The following is a 24062-nucleotide window of genomic DNA, read 5'->3' on the forward strand; positions in this document are numbered from 1 at the left end:
CGACGGGACGAACAGCCAAATTCCCCTACCTGACCCGGGCTTGAGGGGAAAATTAGGAAGGGTGAGTCAAACCAAGAGACCTGAGTTACCTAATCCTTATCATGAAAAGAAAGAAGACCGGTAGCGGGATCGTCTCTCTCTCTCTCTCTCTCTCTCTCTCTCTCTCTCTCTCTCTCTCTTTTCTGTGAGTATGTGTGTGTGTGTGTGTGTGTGTCAAATACGCCTCTCTTCAAGGTTCCCTCGTCCGGAAAGTTATAAATATGAAAACAGACATTCTGGAGGAAGTGAAAGTGATGAGGTATTCATAAATAGATTAGGTTGATTCTCATATGTAGGTAGGCTAGCTAAACGTTCATGTCGATGGTTTTACCAGAAGAGACATACATACATACATACATACATACATACATACATACATACATGCCTCTGTATCCCAAAGATAAAATCGCTTAAACTAAGAGCAAAAATAATGCTCATAACTTACAGAGTCCATGATTATTTCATCCAAAAATGAACCACTCCTTTCGCAATAATGATTGTTTTGTATCCGTCATGACTTTTCTTATACTCATTTATTTTAGTCAGTCTGTTGTTGTTATATCTGTCCGTTAGAGAGGAACCAGCCAAGATGAGTCTAAGACAAAGATATGTTGATTATATCGAATGTAGCCAGCAAGACGTAGGAAGTTTATTAATTATTCATTTCTGCTATTTATGGAGGTCAACAGGATGGTAACCAAATGTCCTTATCTGGCAAAAGTCTTTGTAAATGATGGGTATGTCCTACAGTAGGTCAAAAAGAAAACAAATATCTTAGGCTGATACTGAGTGACAGGCTATTTCTTTCGTATATATCGCTATATGTCATGATGTAGGTCTAATGGTTCTCTTCTTCTTTCAACTGGGAGAGGATTCGGAAGGAAATAACAGGTTCTTAAGCAACCACACACATCCATGAAGAAATCTTTTCACCTCTGGGCATGGGAGGGCAAAATGCCCGGAGACCTTACGGCGCCCAAGGCAAGTGCTATTAGAACAACACATAAAGCTGTTTATTGCTCAGGAGCAATAAAGATTCTGCAGGTCATAGAATCTTGTCGCATGGCTGCGGACAGGGATGCATAATAGTTAAGATAACTGAAAATAGATCTCCACTATTTAACCTGACGTTGAATGGCGGTCCAGTCCATCAGCCTAGATGTCATCTTCATCTACGGTTTAAAACTCACACCAAAATATGTCTTAGATGATTAGCTATTCCTTGAATCACTCGCCCAAAACAAAATTTTCCACCACCTACAAAATACATGTAGAAATGAGTCAAGCGATTTGCCTACACGAGCCTTGCATGAAGGTATTACCAGTCTACAGCGTAGGGAATTCCTGATGTAAAAATCCAGCTCTCGATACCTGGAAATCCAACACATGGCGATGCCAGGAACCCATTATCTTTCTCCTGATTAATTCGGCTATGTTTTCCTTTGTCATGTCACAGATGAGTTTTTGTACAATCCTTCGTAGTGTAATGACGACCGGTTTTTCGCTTCATCTCCCTTTAAACAGGAACGAGTCCGCTGGCAGCCGTCTGGAAGAGGAAAAAAGGCTGTTTGGTAACACCAGCGAAGAGTATATAACAAGGCTAAGGGCCCGCGAGATCGGCATTGAAGTCTCCATCATTTTTGGTGCTCTGTTCAACGTCGGCGGAAGGCAGCCGGATCGCTGTGATATTATTTTGTTTACGAGAAAAACCTAAATGATCTGACTGTCTTGATCGGGGATATAGCAAATAGCCTACGTAAGTGTGAATACGTCATTTTTTTTGCAAACCAGAGATTGTTCTTGAATAACATAAGTTGACCTTTGTGAATACAGAACTGTATTTAGAATGTTTCTTGGGTACGAAGGTGCAGTTGCAGGTGTTAGGATTTTACAGGATGGGACGTCATTGTTTCAGAACAATATTTTTTCTTTTTTAATCCATCTTTTTCTCGTGTTATGATACTAGGGTACGTTCGGAAGGATTAAAAAGCTTCAATATCTCTGTGTTCAGTTGCAATTAGTTGTACTCAAGTGTATAGTTTTGTGCCGATTATTGTAGCTCATTTTAACAAGAAAGAACTTCAAGGACCACATTAATGAGAGAGAGAGAGAGAGAGAGAGAGAGAGAGAGAGAGAGAGAGAGAGAGAGAGAGAGAGAGAGAGAGACCTTGACAGATGAACTGAGGTTGTCTGACAGGCTTTATCCGTTCTTGTGAAGTCGACTTCATCGAAAAACGTGAAAGTTTTCTTAACTGGGATCCATTCTCACAGCCCTCACTAGAAAGATATTCTTGTGTGACCTTTAGGTGATTTTACACTTGGTCTAGAGCTTACCTTTAAATGATTTCACCCTTGATCTAGAGCTTATCTTTTAAATGATTTCACCCTTGGTCTCAAGCTTGCCCTTTAATTGATTTCACCCGTGTTCTAGAGCTTGCCTATTAAATGATTTCGCCCTTGGTTTAGAGCTTACCTCTAAATGATTTCACCCTTGGCCTAGAGCTTACATTTTGAATGATTTCACCCTTGGTCTAGAGTTCAAACACTACTGAAGGAGAACTCTCTTATCAAATACAGACGCTGTATACATTTTTTTAAATGTTTTAAAAGCATTATTGCAGAAGAAACTGGTACAAAAGTTAGCTGCTCATTTTTTAAAATGACTGGTACCGAAATAATTCCGAATTTCACAACGCTTGCTTCTTTCCAACCATAAGTCTGGTTGCGCCTTATCTGGAGATCTACGGTAAGCTTTCCACCTTATGCCAGACTGGCCATGGACAAAACAACCACTCCGGAATTAGTTTCGCAACGAAACGAGGTCCACACAATTATCCGGAAAGCGTTTCTTTCCGGAAATTCCCACATCTTGTAAACATTGCTACGTATCCGCACCTCTCCGTCTTTGCCAGTCATATCAGTGGTATACTTCATGGGTTATTCCGCTTCTAATTAACGATGCATTGCGCGCTGCCACTAGACTCATTGCCATACAGGTCAGACCGGATGCTCAAGGTGTAACGTCATCAGAATGTTCCGTTTGGTTATTATTTATTAATTCTTCGGTATTTGTCATTTGGGCGATGATAAGTCTTTTATAAGGCGTGTGTTCAAAATTAGAGTCAGTCGTTATCTTGGAAATAATTTTGCCAACTCTCTCTCTCTCTCTCTCTCTCTCTCTCTCTCTCTCTCTCTCTCTCTCATTGTCACACATTAACTCCTCTTTCGCCTTTTTGATTAAGGACGTAGAGATTTTCTTCGTCGTATATTTTCAAAGCATTCTTTATATCATTTTATTTTATTCTATTTATTTTCTTTTGGGAAGTAGTATATTTCCACCTTCACTTTACAAAGAAAACTGAAGGAAGGATGAATTTCTATTAAGAATAGATTTACTTTTAAGATTTTCGTTTCTCTGACAAACTTTAGCTTGTTCCTGAAAGTATTCCTTGTTTTACAAAATAAGAAAACATTTTTATGGAACCTTTAAAATCACAGCTTTGTAAAATACTAGAGCTACTGATTTAGAGAAAATAAATGTAGCCTTGTAAAGGATTAAAACCTTAAAAAAAGGTAATCGTGCCGACTCTTGAAAAGCGTTTTTTGTATAAAATGATGATGAAACACATTTGTAGACAAAAGAATTTTTTTATCAAATATTCGAGAATCCTGGTTGACAAAGATTGCAACATGGTCGGTAAATGAAGTTTCCATCAGCAGTGTCGATAAATTTGTGCAATTTCAAAAATGTTTTGCTAAAAGTGTCCTGTTTCTGGCTACAGAGTTATACTATCCACCAAGTACTATTGTCGAAGCGCTTTTAATGTAATTCATAAAACCTTACTGCAAGCTTAAAGAATTGTATGGAATCCCTTAAATAAATAAATAAATAAATATGTATTTAGATAAACAAATAAATATATAAATAGTTGTAGTTAAAATAAACAAATAAATATATAAATAGTATAGTTAAAATAAACAAATAAATATATAAATAGGTAAATAAATAAGTAAATAAATAAATAAGATATAAATAAGCAAAAAAGAAAAAATCGGGGTCTTCAATACAACAATAACAGCTGCAAAAAAAAAAAAAAAAAAAAAAAGCGTTGATGAAAACTGCGTTCCTGAGGAGAAGCGCTTCCTTTATTACCTGGTTCAAGGGCAAACAGCAAACTCCAGAGTTGACTAGCTGTCACTTGAACACTTTGGCAGAGGGGAGTTTTGTTCAGTTTTTACTTAAGTTGACGTTGCAGTTTATTCATTAATATGTTTAATTGTGTTCAATTCTGGTTGACCTATCAATCATCCATATTCAGATTTAGCGAAGGTATCTACGTTTAACCACTACAGCGAGTTTAGGCTCATGTATGCTGCTAACTTATCCAGAATTATAAGAAAACGCCTAAAATTTAAACCACTTTTCGTTTTCTTTATTTGTTATTTTATAACGGCTTTTAAAATGGGTACTTAAACTGCAGTATAAAGCTGCATCTTCCAATAATTGTACGTGGATATAAATGGTCTTCAGCTATCAAAATTGTTGTATTGTTCGCGTGGATATAATTGGTCTCCAGTTTACAACATTGTTTTATTTGCTGAGCCATTTTACTCCAAGAAAGCTGTTCATGTGGATATAATTGATCCCCAGTCAACAACATTGTTATATTTGCTGAGCCAGTTTAGGCCAACAAAGTTGCTCACGTGGATATGATTGGTCTCCAGTCAACAACATTGTTGTATTGAATGAGCCATTTTGTGCCAACAAAGTTGTTCACGTGGATATAATTGGTCTCCAATCAACAACATTGTTATATTTGCTCAGCCAGTTTATGACAACAAAGTTGTTCACGTGGATATAATTGGTCTCCAGTTAACAACATTGTTGTATTGATTGAGCCATTTTGTGGCAACAAAGTTGTTCACGTGGATATAATTGGTCTCTAGTAAACAACATTGTTATATTTGCTGAGTCAGTTTATGACAACAAAGTTGTTCACGTGGATATAATTGGTCTCCAGTCAACAACATTGTTATATTTGCTGAGCCAGTTTATGACAACAAAGTTGTTCACGTGGATATAACTGGTCTCCAGTCAACAACATTGTTATATTTGCTGAGCCAGTTTATGACAACAAAGTTGTTCACGTGAATATAATTGGTCTCCAGTCAACAACATTGCTGTATTGACTAAGCCATTTTTGTGCCAACAAAGTTGTTCACGTGGATATAATTGGTCTCCAGTTAACAACATTGTTGTATTGATTGAGCCATTTTGTGCCAACAAAGTTGTTCACGTGGATATAACTGGTCTTCAGTCAACAACATTGTTGTATTGACTGAGCCATTTTGCGCCAACAAAGTTGTTCACGTGGATATAATTGGTCTCCAGTTAACAAGATCGTTGTATTTGCTGAGCCAGTTTCGGCCAACAAAGTTATTCATTTTTTTTTGTGTATCTGCAAAATTTCGAGCTAGTCCTGGTAAAGGCTCCGGTATATATACTAAATTCTAGGATGGAAGACAGTATAGTGTTTTTCAAATGAACTGTTTCTTGGACAACAAAAATAAAATCCTTCTATTAGTCTAAATAACCACCACCTCCGCTAACACTACCACTATCAATTACCATCGAATAGTACTAGTACTAGACCAGTATCCCCGTTATCGTCGAAGTTTTATAGATTTATGTGCGGTTAACCGTTTTATTGGCTAAATTCTTGTTTTTTCAGACACTTGTATACGTCTTTGACTAACCTACATTCTTCATAGAGCTCACTTTAAAGTGAGAGAGAGAGAGAGAGAGAGAGAGAGAGAGAGAGAGAGAGAGAGAGAGAGAGATAGGAAAAGTTGTTCAGCCAGGTCGAATACAGAGTACATCGTCTGTAGAACTCGAGTACTCTGGCATTCACAGTTATGCCTCCCTCCACCTCTCTCTCTCTCTCTCTCCTCTCTCTCTCTCTCTCTCTCTCTCTCTCTCTCTCTCTCTCTCTTCAACGGATAACTCTGCAGAACCGTAATAAGGAGTGAGTGAACATCAACGGCAAAATCACTTTCCAAACACCTACATTATCAGAAAATTAGATTCACTGCACAGAGACTTTCTACAGTCACTTCCAGTGAGTCACCTTGATTCATGATTCATCTCCTTTGGTTAATAATATGCACTGATGGCCCGTAGTGGTTTTCCCCTTGGCTTTGAGGATTAAGTTGAAAAAAACAAGAAGTACATTTATGCAGGCGAACCACGAAGCGAATCAAGATTCGCCATGCGTACCCTTCATTTAGGAACTCCTGGGGTTTTCCGGTCGGTGACTTCTTTTTGGTTTCAGAAAGAAGAGTAGGAATGTTTGAGTTACTTGTTTCGTAAAAACAATGGTGCTGACCTTATTATTTTTTTTCTTTTCTTGTTTTTTTATTATAATTTCTTGAGTTAATGTTACTTGTTTTTTTATTTATTAATTTCCTAAAGTTATGTTTATTTACATCTTAGTTCATCGTTTTGCCTTTATTAAGACGCAATAGGTAATGAAATAAAAATTATATGAATAAACTGTGAACCTCTGCCGTTTTTGTATGATGTAGACACACATACACACACACACACACACACACACATATATACACACATATATATATATATATATATATATATATATATATATATATATATATATACATATATGATGCATATTTGCATACATATTTGTACTTGCAAACATACTCACACACACACACACACACACACACACACACACATATATATATATATATATATATATATATATATATATATATATATATATATATATATATATATATATATATATATATATATATGTATATATGTGTGTGTGTGTGTGTGTGCAAATTCCTTGCACTCGTTCACGCCAGCATATTTGAATGTACGTCACTTAAACCTAAGCATGTAGTAATTCATGTACCGTGTCCTAATTAACATTCTTCGATGACCTCAAGCGATCCACCGCCGAGTTAACCACTGTGAATAAATAAAGCCCCGTTAGACAGCCGAATAATTAACTTTAAGATATTTAAAATTTTTTTCCGAATTCGTTATCGGACGAATTTCCTTTTCGTTTAGAATCAAGTTAGTTTCTTTGTTATCGGAATGAATTCTCCGATTCTCTTGGCAACTTCGTTGAAGTCATTACTCTATGAAACACAAAATAACTTTCCTGTTTTAATGCTGTTAGTATTCTGATGCCAAGGGAATCCCTGTGTGGAAGGGAATTAATCAAGTAGTTCTAGAAGCAAAACACTTTAAAATTCCCTTTGTCTTATAGCTAGTTCCAGGATTTAAGCAGTTCCAGGAGTGAAGTAGTTTCAAATCCCCTTTGTCAGGTAGCTAGTTCCAGGAGTAAAGTACTTTTAAAAACCCATTTGTCATGTAGCCAGTTCCAGGAGTAGATTATCTTTAAATCCCCTTGTTATGTAGCCAGCTCCACGATTGAAATACTTGTATATCTTCTTTGTCATGTAGCCAGTTCCAAGATTAAACTACTTTCAAATCTCCTTTGTCATGTAGGTTTTTCAGGATTAAAGTACATTTAAATCCACTTTTTCTTATGGCCAGTTCCAGGAGTAAAGTACTTTGAAATCTCCTTTGTCATGTAGGTTTTTCAGGATTAAAGTACATTTAAATCCACTTTTTCTTGTGGCCAGTTCCAGGAGTAAAGTACTTTTAAATCTCCTTTGTCATGTAGACTTTTCAGTATTAAAGTACATTTAAATCCACTTTTTCTTATGGCCAGTTCCAGGAGTAAAGTACTTTTAAATCTCATTTGTCATGTGGCCAGTTCTAGAAATCAAGTACTTTTAAATCGCTTTTCCATCTACTGCTAAACCCCTTTACCATACAGCTAATTCCAGGAGTAAAGCACTTTAAACTTCCTTTTTCATGTAGGCTGTTCAGGATTAAAGTACTTTTAAATCCACTTTGCCATGTGGCCAGTTCCAGAGTAAAGTTAACGATTAAAGTGCTTTTATAAACCCTTTGTCATGTAGCCAATTCCAAGAATAAAGTATTTTTAAATCCACTTTGTCATACAGCCAGATCAATGCGTGAAATACTTTTAAATCCCCTTTGTCATGTAGCATGTTGAGGTTCCGAAGATTTCCTCTTGATACAGTATAGAGGAGCAATGTGTGTGTGTGTGTGTGTGTGTGTGTGAGAGAGAGAGAGAGAGAGAGAGAGAGAGAGAGAGAGAGAGAGAGAGAGAAGCCTCTTTGGTGTATACCCGCTGGCTATGACTAGCCATAAAAACTGGTCTCTCTAATCCTCTGTCCGTAAAGGTGGTCTTCTCGAAGAGTTAGTTTTCTACGTTTGTGTTCTGTAGCCTTCATTGGCCATTTTATTAAGTGTAGCGAAATGAATGAAAGACAACAAACACTATAAATGAAGTTATTTTTATCATTTCTATGAAATCTGAATACATTTCATAGAAATGATTCTGAAATACAGAAGAAACTGTAACAGATATACGCTAAAGCACTCAGATTCACACCTACAAAACAGTAGCTAGCGTACAGTCTTACGCATATCATTTGCCAGCTTGCGTGATAACGCGTCCTCATCTGGAAAATACTGTCTGGCAAAAACCTCCCCAAAATTTCCTAAGGTTTGGCCATGCGACCTCCAGCTCTAGGAAAAATCCGGTCTGCTCTAGTTTGAACTTCTTTCGGATTGCTTCTGAATAACTGAGCTAGGATACGCGTGTTTACAAATAGGTAATATAAAATGGGTGCAGTTGTGGTGGTCAGATAAAGAATAAGTATAAGCATTCTTGTGACTGCGCGTTTTGTATTAACAATCGTCATAATTATAAGAGAGATTTTGTCTTTACATGAATAGCATAAAGGAAGAACTTGAAGAAATAAAATGACTGCAAATATAAAGGCATTTTTATCAAAACAGAGACAGTTCCAGGATGTCACCCAGCGTGACCACGCCGGAAGTTTGATAGAAATAAACACAAGGTTTTAGTGACAAGGCTGTGTGTGTGTGTGTGTGTGTTATAGCTGGCTCTCTCTCTCTCTCTCTCTCTCTCTCTCTCTCTCTCTCTCTCTCTCTCTCTCTCTCTCTCTCGTTTACCTGGATAGTGGCAACTTCTAATGGGTACAAGGGACTTTAGTTTTTGGCCCAGTGGAAATTCCAGGTCCTTCATGGTCAAGGACTGATTCTTGGCGACGCTGGAACCCGTGATTGCTTAACTTCAGGATGCTGGATGATCACGTGGCCTCCCATGGATCAGGATTTCCTCTTTTCTTGATTACATGCTGTATTGTTTCTCAGCTTGTTCTGCTATGAATCTCTCTCTCTCTCTCTCTCTCTCTCTCTCTCTCTCTCTCTCTCTCTCTCTCTCTCTCTCTTCTCCTTCCTCTTCTATGTCTCCGTGCATCTTATCACTCTTGTCATTATTATGCACACATTTCGCTGGGTTTTTCCAGCTGCCTACTCTACGATGCATAGCACCGGAGTCTCTCTCTCTCTCTCTCTCTCTCGGTCATCAGGGGTGGGCCTCGACGAGGCAATGCCCCATCCGCAGGCGAGGTGGAACCAGCCATCTTGGTACAGAAATGACAAGGTGCGGTTTGATTCATTTTCGAATGTAAAACTTGCAAATACATCTTGCAAATAAATAAAACGCTTAAAATACATAGGCCTGAGTATAGTTAATCATTCTGACCTACATAAAAAATAAAGCAAAATACCTTCTTGTGAAATGCTTTTAAGGCAAGTAAGTACCCTGTACCCTGAATTATATAATCTAAATTAAGGCATTTGTCAAATTTCTAAAGTTACAGCAGATGGCATATCTATGAAAATGTAGGTAACTATAGTATGTAATACGGTATATCTAAAACTGAATGAAGTCATTTGTATATACTCGTACACTTATTTAGACTGAAAACAGCTTGCATACAAGTATTAAGCATTTGTAAATATAGATTGAATGAACGGCTTGTAAAGTAAAATTATCAAGAAATTTAATATTTCAGTGGCCGATGACCTTAATCCTACTACGCTAAACTAAAAAATAAAATGGTTTAGTTAATTAGTCACAAACTGTATTTTCCTCCCATTTATTTAATCCGAAGTACCCTCTTGACCAGCAGTGAAACTGGCTCTATTCTGTTCCATCCACTCTGAAGCCGCATATCAACCTACATTGGAGGTTTAAAATTTTCGAGTACAGTTATTATGAAAAGTCTGGAACAAGTACTATGATACCCTGAGCAAGAAACAAACATATGTGGACATTCTGGTACAAACAAATAGACAATTCAGCCGCAGTTATGTTAACAAGCATCTGCTTCTAACATGTGCACAACTGGGTAAAATTACCATCTGTAACCCAGGTATATACCAAGGTTAAGGTTGCATAAGTTCCACCTGTGACGAAACGACCAGTCGGGGGGAAGGGGCTTTCTTGCTCTTGGGCTTCCAGGCTCTCTTCTTGAGATTCCTTCCACGAATTCTGTCGCAGACTCTCGGCTGGAAAGCTTTAATTTTGGTCTTTGAAGGGTGATGCATCAGGTAAACTTTCTCTTCCATGAATTGATGGTGAAAACGAAACTTGAAGAAACAGAGATCCAAGTTACTTAACGTTTCCTCAGTAGATATGGAAATGATTTAAGGTTTCCTCAGTAGATATCAAAGTTAATTAATGTTTCCCTCTATAGACGTAGAAGTTATTTAAGGTTTCCTCAATAGACGTCGAAGCTATTTAAGTTTTCTAAATAGACATATGAGTTATCTAAAGTTTCCTCAATAGACATCTAAGTTATTTAAAGTTTCCTCAATAGACATCGAAATTATTTAAAGCTTCCTCAATAGACATCTAAATGTATTAACTTTTCTTCAATAGGCACCGAAGCTATTTAACGTTTCCTCAATAGACTGGAATTAATTAACGTTTCCTCAGCAGACATCGAAGTTATTTAATGTTTCCTTAATAGACAATGAAGTTAATTAACATATCTTCGGTAGGCATCAAAGTTAATTATTTATTTATGGTTTCCTGAATAGATATCGAAGATAATTAACGTTTCCTCAGCAGACGCCCAAGTTAATTAAGCTTTCCTGCATAGACAACGAAGTTAATTAACGTTTCCTTAGTAGACAACGAAGTTAATTAACGTTTCCTCAGTAGGCAACGAAGTTGTTCAAGGTTTTCTCGTTAGACATCGAAGTTAATTAACGTTTCATCAGTAGACATCGAGGTTGACTAACGCGTACGCAGTAGACAAGAAGTTAATTAACGTTTCCTCACTAGGCCTTCGAAAATAGTCATCGGGTTAATTAACGTTTCCACAATAGACATTGAGGTTATTAGACGTTTCCCCATAAATTTGAAGCATTCATTTGATTCTCTTTTGGTTCCGTGATTACTACAACTTAATAAGATTAAACGCTTAAAAGATTTATTAATTTCTGGCTCAAAAACGAGTCTTCCACTCCTCGATTTTCGCAAAGATTAATTCATCCCTGTCATAGTGAATTTTCTAAACAAAGCAGATGATCAAAATACATCTACTCCCTTTATCACAGACCTCCTTTATCATCGCCGTTGCATTCATCTTCCTTGTAAAGTAACAGGAATCGCATCTCCAACAATAGGTCTCATTGGGAAGGGCTCTCCACCCTCGGCTTTGTAAGAGGTTACGCAAGGAGCTTCAGCCTGCTGGCCAGTTCACGGCTCATTCCAGCCTATCGTACCGTAACACTGTATGGGTCAAATGTTCCATTCCCGGCGGCTGGGTGGTATATTCTACGCATGCGCGTTAGTTCGCAGGGGCGATATGTTAAGAAAAATAAAGTTCACAGTAACATCGCGTGCGAAAACTATTTTATTATTATTATTATTATTATTATTATTATTATTATTATTATTATTATGTGTCTACTGGAAATTGTTCAGGTGTTGATCTAGATAAAAACACTTATTCGGCAGAAATCGTTTCATTCTTATCTTTATTTTGCTTCGTTTGGACACGAAGCAATCTACAATTTTTCTCCACCTTTTGGTTTCAGGAACAGGATAGGCAAAATTACGAGTGAGTAATTTTTTCATATGTTCTTGATGTTTTATGTACATATATATACACACACAATATATATATATATATATGTATGTATATATATATATATATATATATATATATATACATTTAGTATATATATGTATATATATATATATATATATATATATATATATATATATATATATATATATTATATGTCTGCAGTTTTATAAGAAGTAGAGGTGAGTATTTATAATTTATAAGGCTTCTGGAAACAGGAAATGCAGGTACGATATGCTTTAAAGATAGAGCTTTAGAGAGAGAGAGAGAGAGAGAGAGAGAGAGAGAGAGAGAGAGAGAGAGAGAGACTGCCCATCATTAAGCTACTTCTTTTAGACTCATAACCGTGCAAAAGCCTGGTTTTCCCGAAAAGACTCGGCCATGACCGATTCTTTTTCTACTTGCGCATTCCACCACGCTCCTGTTCTCGAGCCCATCTCGCCCAATTTTGGCCAGCGTCCAAGCATAACATGGTATTTTATCGGTCTCCTGCTTTTGGAGTCGATGCCTAAGTGGCTAATAAACCTGTTTGGGCAGAAGTTGCCGATGCTGCCTGCCTGTCTCTGTCGCAACGTGACCGTCAGCTATTGAGGCGGTCTCTTCCTAGACCTAAAGAAGCCCTATTCTTTAGGTCTAGGTCTCCTCCTAGACCAAAAGAAGCCATGTTCTTTAGGGCTAGGTCCTAGACCTGAAGAGGCTTTATTCTTTGGGACTAGGTCTGCTCCAAGACGTAAGAAAGTTCTAGCCTTTAGGTCTAGGTCTACTCCAAAACCTATTAAAGCTTTTGTTTAGGTCTAGGTCTTCTCCTAGAACTAAAGAAGCTCTATTCTCTAGGTCTCTGTCTCCTCCTAGACCTAAAGCTGCTGTATTCTTTAGGTCTCTGTCTCCTCCTCCTAGACCTAAAGCAGCTCTATTCTTTAGGTCTCTGTCTCTTCCTAGACCTAAAGAAGCTCTATTCTTTAGGTCACGGTCTCTCAGCTCGGTGCCGTCAGTTGAACAGACAAAATAGTTGGCTATTGAAGACTGTCTCTTAGACCTAAGGAAGTTCTATCCTCTAGGTCTCGGTCTCCTCCTCTAAGACCCGAAGAAGCTCTATTCTTTAGGTCTCGGTCTCCTCCTCCAAGACCTAAAGATGCTCTATTCTTTAGGTCTCGGTCTCCTCCTCGGTGCCGTCTGTTGGAGAGTCGAGACAAAATACGAGTAGTCAGCTATTGAAGACTGTCTCCTCCTAGACCTAAAGAAGCTGTGTCCTCTAGGTCTCGGTCTTCTCCGAGATCTAAAGAAGCTCTATTCTCTAGGACTCGGTCTCCTCCCACGGTGCCGTCAGTTGGAAAGTCGAGACAAAAGAGGAGATTAGGTGGAGGCGGAGAGGAAATGGAACCGGGAAGTTTCAGGGTCGAGTTCCGAATTGAGGTCTCTCTGGAGAAGGGGGAAGAAGAAGAAGAAAGAAGCAGTGGTATTTAGTTGTTGTCAAAATGGTGGATGGTTCTGTCTCACCACTTTCTTGTTACATTGTTTTTATTTTCCTTCACCATGCCCTCCTCTAACCCTGTAAGGTATCTAGATTTATTTGATTCCGTCCTATATATATATATATATATATATATATATATATATATATATATATATATATATATATATATATATATATATATATATATATATATATATATATATATATATAGGAATGAGGAGATAAAAGTATAAATGAATGTGTTATTTTTTTCAGTACATTCAAACCTGAATTAGATTTCCATTTGGGGAAGTTAAGTTGTCATCATCATCTTTATAGTTTTCTTATCTTTGAAAATGTTCAAATATAATGATGATGCTTAGCCATTCCCTTGACTAACTAGCTCCTTCGAAAAAGGAAATGAAACAACTCATATATATATATACATATATATATATATATATATATATATATATATATATATATATATATATATATATATATATATATACAACTATAACGATGATGATGATAACTTAAATACCCCAAATGGAAATCTAATTCAGGTTTGAATGTACTGAAAAAAAAAACACATTCATTTATACTTTTTTATCTCCTCATTCATTTATCCAAAGAAAGATGACCCCATTCCCTTTCACCAAGGAACTTGGAAGATCCCGAACTGGCGACCTTAGCTGCCTGTCGTAAGGCCATGACTTTAAAAGAAACTACAAGCTAATCAACTTTTCCTTTCGAATCATCGGTGTTTTGTTTTTTTATTAAATCTTTTTTTTTTTTTTTTGTAAATCATCGGGTTTTTTTTTTTGTCACTCGCCATGACAGATGGCGCCCTAGACTTTCGAAAGCGAAAAGAGTTAAGAAAGAAAAAAATCTAAGACTAATCATATTTTTTTATTATTTTTTTTTTAAATCATTGTTTTTTTTTTTTGTCACTCGCCTAGACTTTCGAAAGCGAAAAGAATTATGGAAGAAAATAAAAATCTAAGAATAATCAGAAAGTTGTCTAGACAATACTTTCGCTATTGTTGAGGCAGTTTTATTTCTCTCTCTTTTTTGGCGTTTTGTGATTTGTAATTGAATTCTCTTTCACAAAGATTTCTCCTTACAAATTTTTCTTAATAAATACTGAATAGCTGCCTTTTTGAGAATTTCTTCCATCATATTTCAACTGTAAAATAAAGGAGTTTTATATAAATACTGAACAGCTGTCTGTTTTGAGAATTTATTCCATCCTATTTCACCTATAAAATAAGAGATTTTTTATAAATACTGAATAGCTGCCTTTTTGATTCCTTCCATCCTATTCCACCTATAAAATAAGAGATTTTGATAAATACTAAATAGCTGCCTGCTTTGAGAATTCCTTCCATCCTATTTCACCTGTAAAATAAGGGAATTTTATATAAATACTGAATAGGATGCATCCTTTATCTAGTCGGCCTTCCCGTTCCTTAATCTCCTTTAGGACTTCAAGAGCAGGAACCATGACCAAGCAGACGTATTGTTTTCACGCAAGCAGTTTTTCTGCTGGTTAATTCTTCATTTTAGTCGCTCTTTTATGTTCCTTAAAATCAATCAATCAATCAATATATAATATATATATATACATATATATATATATATATATATATATATATATATATATATATATATATATATATATATATATATATATATATATATATATATATATATATATATATATATATATATATATATATATATATATATATATATATATATATATTATTTATTCAGAAGATGAAACCTATTCATATGGAACAAGCCCACAGGAATTCAGGCTTCCAGAGAATATGGTGTTCATTAGGAAGAAGTGAAGAAAAAATTTTCATGAATTTATAGATAAAAATGTGTTAAAATTCAAAGAGAATTATATATATATATATATATATATATATATATATATATATTTATATATATATATATATATATATGTATATATATAAAGTATATATATATTATCTGACTCATTTTCGAAGAAAGGAGTTTTGTCCATCTGTTCAAAACTCAAAGGCAAATCACACTAAAATAGTAAGTGAATTCATCCTATTTGCTATTGATGATGTTAATAATTTCGCTAGATATAAATAATTTAACTTATTATATTCTACAACAACAAAGATTGCCAGTAACACTGAACATATTTTTGTAAATTCGTTGCTGTTAATGATATTCATGATTTCGTAAGATATAAATAAATCATATTTAACTTGCTATATTCTACCAAAAATAAAAATGCAAGTAACATTGAACATATTTCTGTAAATTCATCGTAACTGGCATCATAATTTGCTATGTATGTTATTCATAGTTTCCTAAGCGGTATATATATAAATATATATATATATATATATATATATATATATATATATATATATATATATATATATATATATATATATATATATATATATATATATATATATATATATATATATATATATATATATATATATATATATATATATATATATATATATATATATATATATATATATACTTTCAGTAATGAAAATTATGAATTTGTATATATATATATATATATATATATATATATATATATATATATATATATATATATATATATATATATATATATATATATATATATATATATATATATATATTCATAAAATTTTCTTATTTTATTCTATATATTAGAAAATTACCAGCAACATTGAACGTATATCTGTAAATTCATAACTTCTATTTACAAGGATCCTTTATTTGTTACTGTAAGTATCTTGTATTGAATAACACAGGCAAAATGAAATCAGTTGTATTTGCTGGCAATTCAAGGTCACTCATCAATAACAAATATATAAAATATTATTCAAACACCTCATTTACGGAGGAAAACTAAAAAATAAAATTCATCACTGATAGTTCGACGCGAGGAAGTAAGCGTGTAGGTGTTATCTTTGTTGGTAATTATGAAAAAATGGATTTGCACAACATCCTGTTTCGAAAATAATACAGTCTGGTATACTTTCCTGTTGTGAAGGCTCTCTCTTTCTCTCTCCTTAAAAATACTGGATTAACCTGTTTCATCTGGTTTGCATTCCTTAATTACTTCCTTCGACTATATAGTTTTTATGTCAGTCCGTATGATGGCTTAATGGCTTAAACTACAGCCTCTCTCTCTCTCTCTCTCTCTCTCTCTCTCTCTCTCTCTCTCTCTCTCTCTCTCTCTCTCTCTCTCCCTTTCCAGGTACATTGCAGTAAGTTCATCAAAAACATATTAATTTTCTCTTATTTCCTACCCACAGCCTTCTCTCTCTCTCTCTCTCTCTCTCTCTCTCTCTCTCTCTCTCTCTCTCTCTCTCTCTCTTTTCTAGGTACATTGCAGTAAGTTCATCAAAACATATTCATTTTCTCTTATTTTCTACCCACAGCCTTCTCTCTCTCTCTCTCTCTCTCTCTCTCTCTCTCTCTCTCTCTCTCTCTCTCTTTCTAGGTACATTGCAGTAAGTTCATCAAAAACATATTCATTTTCTCTTATTTTCTACCCACAGCCTTCTCTCTCTCTCTCTCTCTCTCTCTCTCTCTCTCTCTCTCTCTCTGTACATTGCAATAAGTTCATCAAAAATATATTAATTTTCTCTTATTTTTTTTTCTAACCACAGCCTTCTCTCTCTCTCTCTCTCTCTCTCTCTCTCTCTCTCTCTCTCTCTCTCTCTCTCTCTCTCTCTCTCTCTCTCTTTCCAGGTGCAGGCTTGTTGTTTCTTTTTATGTAACGCAATTGTTGTTTTGTTTTTTATTCTAAAGTAACGATATTGTTATTGCTTAGCTTATCACAATCAAGGGACGATAATAAGCTCTATGCATTTTAATGTATGAATGCCGTCAGCTTATTATTACAATAACTAATGCTCGTTGAAAATATGTTTTGGTTACTAATGTGTGTGTCAGTGGGTAATCTTAAACCACTATTGTCTTGTTCTGCGCTAAAGATGGTTGTGTTCGATGTGAATGAGAGAGAGAGAGAGAGAGAGAGAGAGAGATAGAGAAAGAAATAGAGAGAGGTTGAGATATATATATATATATATATATATATATATATATATATATATGTGTGTGTGTGTGTGTGTGTGTGTGTGTGTGTGTGTGTGTATACCTGTATAAATATAGAGAGACAGACAGACAGACAGACATTGAGAGAAAGAGAGAGATTGACATAGATAGACAGTTTATATATATACTGTATATATATATATATATATATATATATATATATATAGAGAGAGAGAGAGAGAGAGAGAGAGAGAGAGAGAGAGAGAGAGAGAGAGAGAGAGAGACAGACAGACAGACAGACAGAGACAGAGACAGACACACATTGAGAGAAAGAGAGAGATTGATATAGACAGATACATTTTATTTATATATATATATATATATATATATATATATATATATATATATATATATATATATATATATATATATATATATATATAGAGAGAGAGAGAGAGAGAGAGAGAGAGAGAGAGAGAGAGAGAGAGGTTTAGTATCTAAGAGGAACTAGGGTAGATTGCCTGCCCTGAACTAGTTGAGCGAGCTGGGATTTCCGCTGGAACTGACGACTCCAGATATCTGTGACCTTGCAATCGAGTTTTTGCCTCCATTAACTTTTTTATTTAGCTTTTTGTATTTTAGCTGCGTGTATAAGGGCCAACTCTACCTTTTTTATAACCTGTTTCGTTCTAGTTTTGTAATGCGACACACTAAACAATGTTTCCGCATTAAGAAAAAGTGTGCCATTTTTCTCCGGAAATATTTTGTCAACTATAAAAAAAAAATTATCTCATGTTCATGTGGTATAAAATTACGATCTGCTTGTAAATTATAAACAGTTTTCCAATAATGTCATTGTTTTCTTTTATGCTGAAATAAACTACCAATTATATAAAAAAGATTGATTCGTACGTAGCGATGTAGCGTAAGGAACTGCGACTTGCTTTGTAAATTATCACGATTTTTTTTATTTCGTAACTTATCTTTTATTTTACTACAATAAACTTGTTCAGTCGGCAACTGATCAATAACGGTTCCTTGTCAAAATCTGTTCGTCTCCTTAAATATGCGTTCTTGGTTATAAACGCAGAAATATTTTGTTTCTTTCAGTGGGCATTTAAAATATACCAGAACGAACTAGATTCTCTTCAGCTACTACAGAAGCTTCTATGCACGCTCCGTTCAGGCAGGAGGAAAGTTTTTTATGAACGTTGTCAAAATTCCGGACACTCGAACCTTAGGGCAGGCAAGTTTTGGGCAAGGCGTCAGGTGGGCCATAGCACGTTTTAATATTTGGACTGCCAGGGGAACAAGTTTTCATTTTATTTTCATTTCATTGCCCAAGGATGTTGCTTTAGACAGTGTGAGTCAAAGTTTATGTTCCAGTTTGGTCTGGAGTCACACACACTAGTATACACACACATACACATACACACACACACACACATATATATATATATATATATATATATATATATATATATATATATATATATATATATATATATATATGTAATATAATATAATATTTATGTATATGCATATATACACTGTATATATATATATATATATATATATATATATATATATATATATATATATATATATATATATATATATATATGCGCACACGCACACACACACATATATATACACATACATATATTATATATATACATATATATATATATATATATATATATATATATATATATATATATATATATATAATATATATAGACCTGTATATATATATTGGGGTATGTATGTACACATTTCTTCCTATTAATTCATATATTTGTGCTTGTTGGTTATGGCGTCATTTTCAGAACGACATCCTTACTCTACACTGTTATTACTGTTATTAATAATCACCTTTAGATTTACCAAGGTAAACAGGTATACACGCCCTTTATATGTTGCTATTCCGTAGCGTTAATGAACTAAACAAAATGGGTAAACTTTACCATCAGTTATTTCAGACCTCATCAGGATTGGAACGAAGAATCCCATTAGCTTATCTCCTTACACCGGGAAGATAGGTTATCTGATTATCTTGTTTATTGTCGATTACATGTCTGTCACATGTTTGTTTACATGTTCAAGACCATGGAAGCTTGCTAACACTTATATCTGGGCTAATCATTACTACAAGGAGAATTATTCTAGGCATAATCATAATGGTCTTGAATATCTCTTCTTCTCTTGTGATTTGTTGATGAGTTATTTTATGCTTTTTTTTTTTAAAGAAAGTAATGAAAAAGAAATAGGTCTAAGCATGTTTAACATCGTGATGGTCATTGTTAGGCGTATAGGATTAATTCTTATGACAGGGATAAACTTGATATTTCTTTGTCTTCCTTAGCCAGCAAATCAGTTCATTGGCATGAATTTCTCTCTCTCTCTCTCTCTCTCTCTCTCTCTCTCTCTCTCTCTCTCTCTCTCTCTCTCTCTCTCTCTCATTTTTAAGCTATATCACTTTAGGTCACAATTATTCCAATAAAATCGTTGTAGGATATGATAAATCGATTGATTAAGAGAAATTCCGAAAAATCTGATTTTTTATAATAGCAATTATACAAAAAATTAGAGGCAAATACTTTTAAGTTAAACAACTGGACCTTAGAATTTCCATTTCACAACAGGAATTTCATTTGAAGAATGTGTCAAAATATCGCATCTTTGACATATATTAATTCTGGTTTGCTCATTCGGCGTAATAATTGCCTTGGGAAAGAATCCTTTTTGTATATAAGGTTATTAAGGTTGTTAATTATAGTCAGCTCAAGTTATTTCACTCCAAATTGTCAGGATACTGTCACCTTTGAAATTATGTGAGGTACGAAAGTTTTTTTTTTTATTTCGGGATACATTACAGGACGTTTATTATTCAAAATTCATCCATTTTCCTTCATTTTTCTGGAGGCTTTGCGACCTTAATTTCTTAAGTTGTTTTCCTTTTAGTTAAAATTTAGTCGAGTTACATACCAAAACTTAAGTTTCATAACAAAAACTAAAAAATATAAATAAAAAAATAAAGATGTATGGAGAGTGTGAAGTTGAAAATATACTCAAATATAAAGGTTTTAACTTTAACCAAAAATAAAGGGGAAATAAAATTATCATTATTATTGAAGAAACAATATCCACAATAGTTTTGCAATCATTAGATAAAAAGTCAGTCTCAGACAGGTCTCATTTCCCACTGAACAGGATTTTGAAAGTTACCTTGTTGTATTTTTATATTGGACTTTGTATTACCTTACGGGAAACCCTGTAGACTATTCAGTTAAAAAACAACTAATTGTTCAGTATTCTGGTATTCAGTTCCTGTTATCAGTATCATTGTGAATTGCAGATGTCACGGTTTCTCTTTACATATCTTTTTTTTTTATATATATCTTTTGAAGATATTTCAAATACAATATTACCGTTTGATGCGTAACAACCGGCCCCAAATACTGAATGAAGTAATTGAGAAATCCTTTGACCAACTTGGAAGAGAATTTGAAGACTATTGCGTGTCCATCTCACTTGTCTTCACTGACTGACAAACTCGCTGTAAAATATCCTCGCCTTTACATCCTATTTGGAAATTTTCCTGCAAACGCCAGCCACCCACAGGAACCAACAACTTCCTGCAAACGACTATTTTGAAGCACTTAACTTTTTTCCCACAGGGGAATCGTTTGACACTTACCAACTTTTGTCGGATTCGCGAGAACTCGCAAAAGAAGAAGACTGAATTTCCGGGTGGGTAAGGAATTGTTGTAGTCGCCAGACTTTCAAGGAGGAAACGATTTCTAACCTCACTGAGATTCGCTTATAAGAAAGTCATATTTTGCAGGTTTTCTTCACAGATCTTATGGGGATCGATATAGTTTTATGTCATTTGAATAACTTATTGTTTTACTAGAAGAATTCGAGGACGCGATCTCAGATTTTCTTGAACTTATGGATATCGTTGTAGTTTTTATTCTGTTGTTTTAAACATTTAGTTTTACAAGACAAATTCGAGGACGCTATCGTATATTAGTTGAACTTATGGATGCCGTTGTAGTTTTATTCTGATATTTGAATAATTCATTGTTTTACAAGACAAACTAGGGACTCTATCTTAGCAGATAAGTTGGAAAATGAGGCTGAGTTCCCTCATGTTATTTTGTGTTACTGAATGCGTGGTTGCCCAAATATACCTAAAAAATAACAGCTCATATGGAATTAGATAAATCCAGGTATTTGTTTTCGTAGCTCTTTCTTGATCCCATACTACTGCTGCCCAAATATATACCTAAAAAATAACAGCTCGTATGGAATTAGAGAAATCCAAAAATATTCATGTCAACAATTTTCTTCTTAATCCTATAACACTATCGATTTTAAATTCAATTTTATTCCCGAGGAAAATGCATATTGCAAAAACCACACTACACAGGTGACAGCACATAAACTCACCCTCCATCACGAACGTCAAACGGAATCTATGTAATTCCGAGGATATCATGTTATGTAATAAGGCATCATTTAAATTTTACTTGAATTAAATCGCAAAAATACGACATGACTTGAATGTGGTCGGATGGCTGACATATCTGACGAGCCCAGAATTCGCGTCCCAGACAGAAAATAATTCTTAAAAATTCCTGGCATTTATATTGTCCGTGATTTCAGAGTTTCCTGTACGAAATCGGTGTCTGTCCTCCCTCTTTGCAACCTCCTGAATTCTGAAATCAAGGGCAGGATTTCCTGCAGGATATCATTTAAGGGAGAATCTTCGCTTAAATCTCTTCTTGAGAATTCGACGAACATCGTTTTTGAAAACCTAGTAATGATAAAACATGGTAATGACAAAACTTGGTAATGATAATACCTGGTAATGACAAAACCTGTAATTGAAACCTTGGTAATGACAAAGCCTGGTAATGATAAAAGATGGTAATGACAAAACCTGGTAATGCCAAAACTTGGTAATGATAAAACCAGAAAACCTGGTAATGATAAAACCTGGTAATAAGAAAACCTGGTAATGATAAAACATGATAAAGACAATTCCTGGTAATGATAGATCCTGGTAATGACAAAGCCCGGTAATGATAATACTTGGTAATGACAAAACCTACCAGTGATAAAACCTGGTGATGACAAAATCTGGTAATGATAAAACCTGGTATTGACAAAACCTGGTAATGATAAAACCTGGTAATGACAAAATCTGGTAATGACAAAGTCATTATTGACAAAACCTGGTAATGACATAACCTGGTAATGACAAAACCTAGTAATGATAAAACTTGGCAATGACAAAACCTGGCAGTGACAAAACCTGGTAATGATAAAACCCGGTAATGAGAAGACATGTCAGTGAGAAAACCTGGCAATGATGACAAAACCTGGTAAAGACTAAATCTGGTAATGAAAGAACCTTGTAATGACAAAACCTGGTAATGACAAAATTTGTGAAGACTGGATCATCTTTCTTTGTGGAGTCTTCCTTTGGGCAAAATATTCGCGTATTCAGCAGGCAAGATTTAAATAACTAAAATGAATAACTAAAAGAGAACTTTACGATCGAAGATAATGGTGGCCTTGCAAACTAGACTCATCAGCCTCGGAGACGATACTTATCCTGCGTATTGTGGCTTGTGGTTTTCATAAAAACAAAAGGAAGGAAAAAACTTTTGCCACTTATTATCCTCCTCTGGTTTTACTGTAGTTTTTTTTATATATATATAATGGCTAAGAATTGTTGATATTCCACTCTGAATTCCCTGTGATGTTTGTTTACAACATCAGCCTAATTTGATGATACATGAACTAGCACCACACCTGTTTACAAGTTGTCGGTTGCTTGCACACTCGAACAATCAGTCTTTTCGAGGAATCCTTTTCATCGCTTTATTAAATGGTCTTTATCACCCGGATGTATCAATCTCTGTGTGTACAAACACGAGAAGAAGAAGAAGAAGAAGAAGAAGAAGAAGAAGAAGAAGAAGAAGAAGAAGAAGGCGCAATTCAGTACATTTGCAGAGCAACGCCACGGCTCGAAATTGCCGACTTCTCAGTGCCTCAGGTGGAGCTGGTTTGAAGCGAACGAAACCGGTCTTCGTGTCACGATGCCTTAAGGGCGATTTTTAGGACTATACCTTCTTGCCATCGAACCCACCAGAGCTATGTTTTGTGGTTTCAATCTCTGCGGCTACTTCGCTCCCTTGTGCGTGTTTTGCGCTTGTGTACATTCGTACACAACATTTTATTTTACGTATGTGGACGTATTTGGTAAACTCGTCTGTACATCATAATTGTCGTTTGGTTAGAAATGAGCTAGAGAGGTACCCGAATGGGTAATTCAACTTGACATCAGCAGGAAACATTTTAGGTTATTGGCCCCAGAGAGCAGAGAGAGAGAGAG

At 34.9% G+C, this 24062-nt stretch overlaps 1 protein-coding gene across 3 annotated transcripts in view; it reads left to right on the plus strand.

The window, feature by feature from the left end:
• Window positions 1–24062, plus strand: part of LOC136837407 (trypsin-1-like) — a 64440-nt gene that overhangs the window by 28409 nt on the left and 11969 nt on the right. For all 3 annotated transcript variants that reach the window (XM_067102187.1, XM_067102189.1, XM_067102188.1), the window contains exon 2: window positions 1564–1795. The gene's annotated coding sequence lies outside the window, so the exon portion shown is untranslated. The remainder of the gene's footprint in view (window positions 1–1563; window positions 1796–24062) is intronic.

Source organism: Macrobrachium rosenbergii, chromosome 59 (genome assembly GCF_040412425.1).
Source record: "Macrobrachium rosenbergii isolate ZJJX-2024 chromosome 59, ASM4041242v1, whole genome shotgun sequence".
NCBI lineage: Eukaryota > Metazoa > Arthropoda > Malacostraca > Decapoda > Palaemonidae > Macrobrachium > Macrobrachium rosenbergii.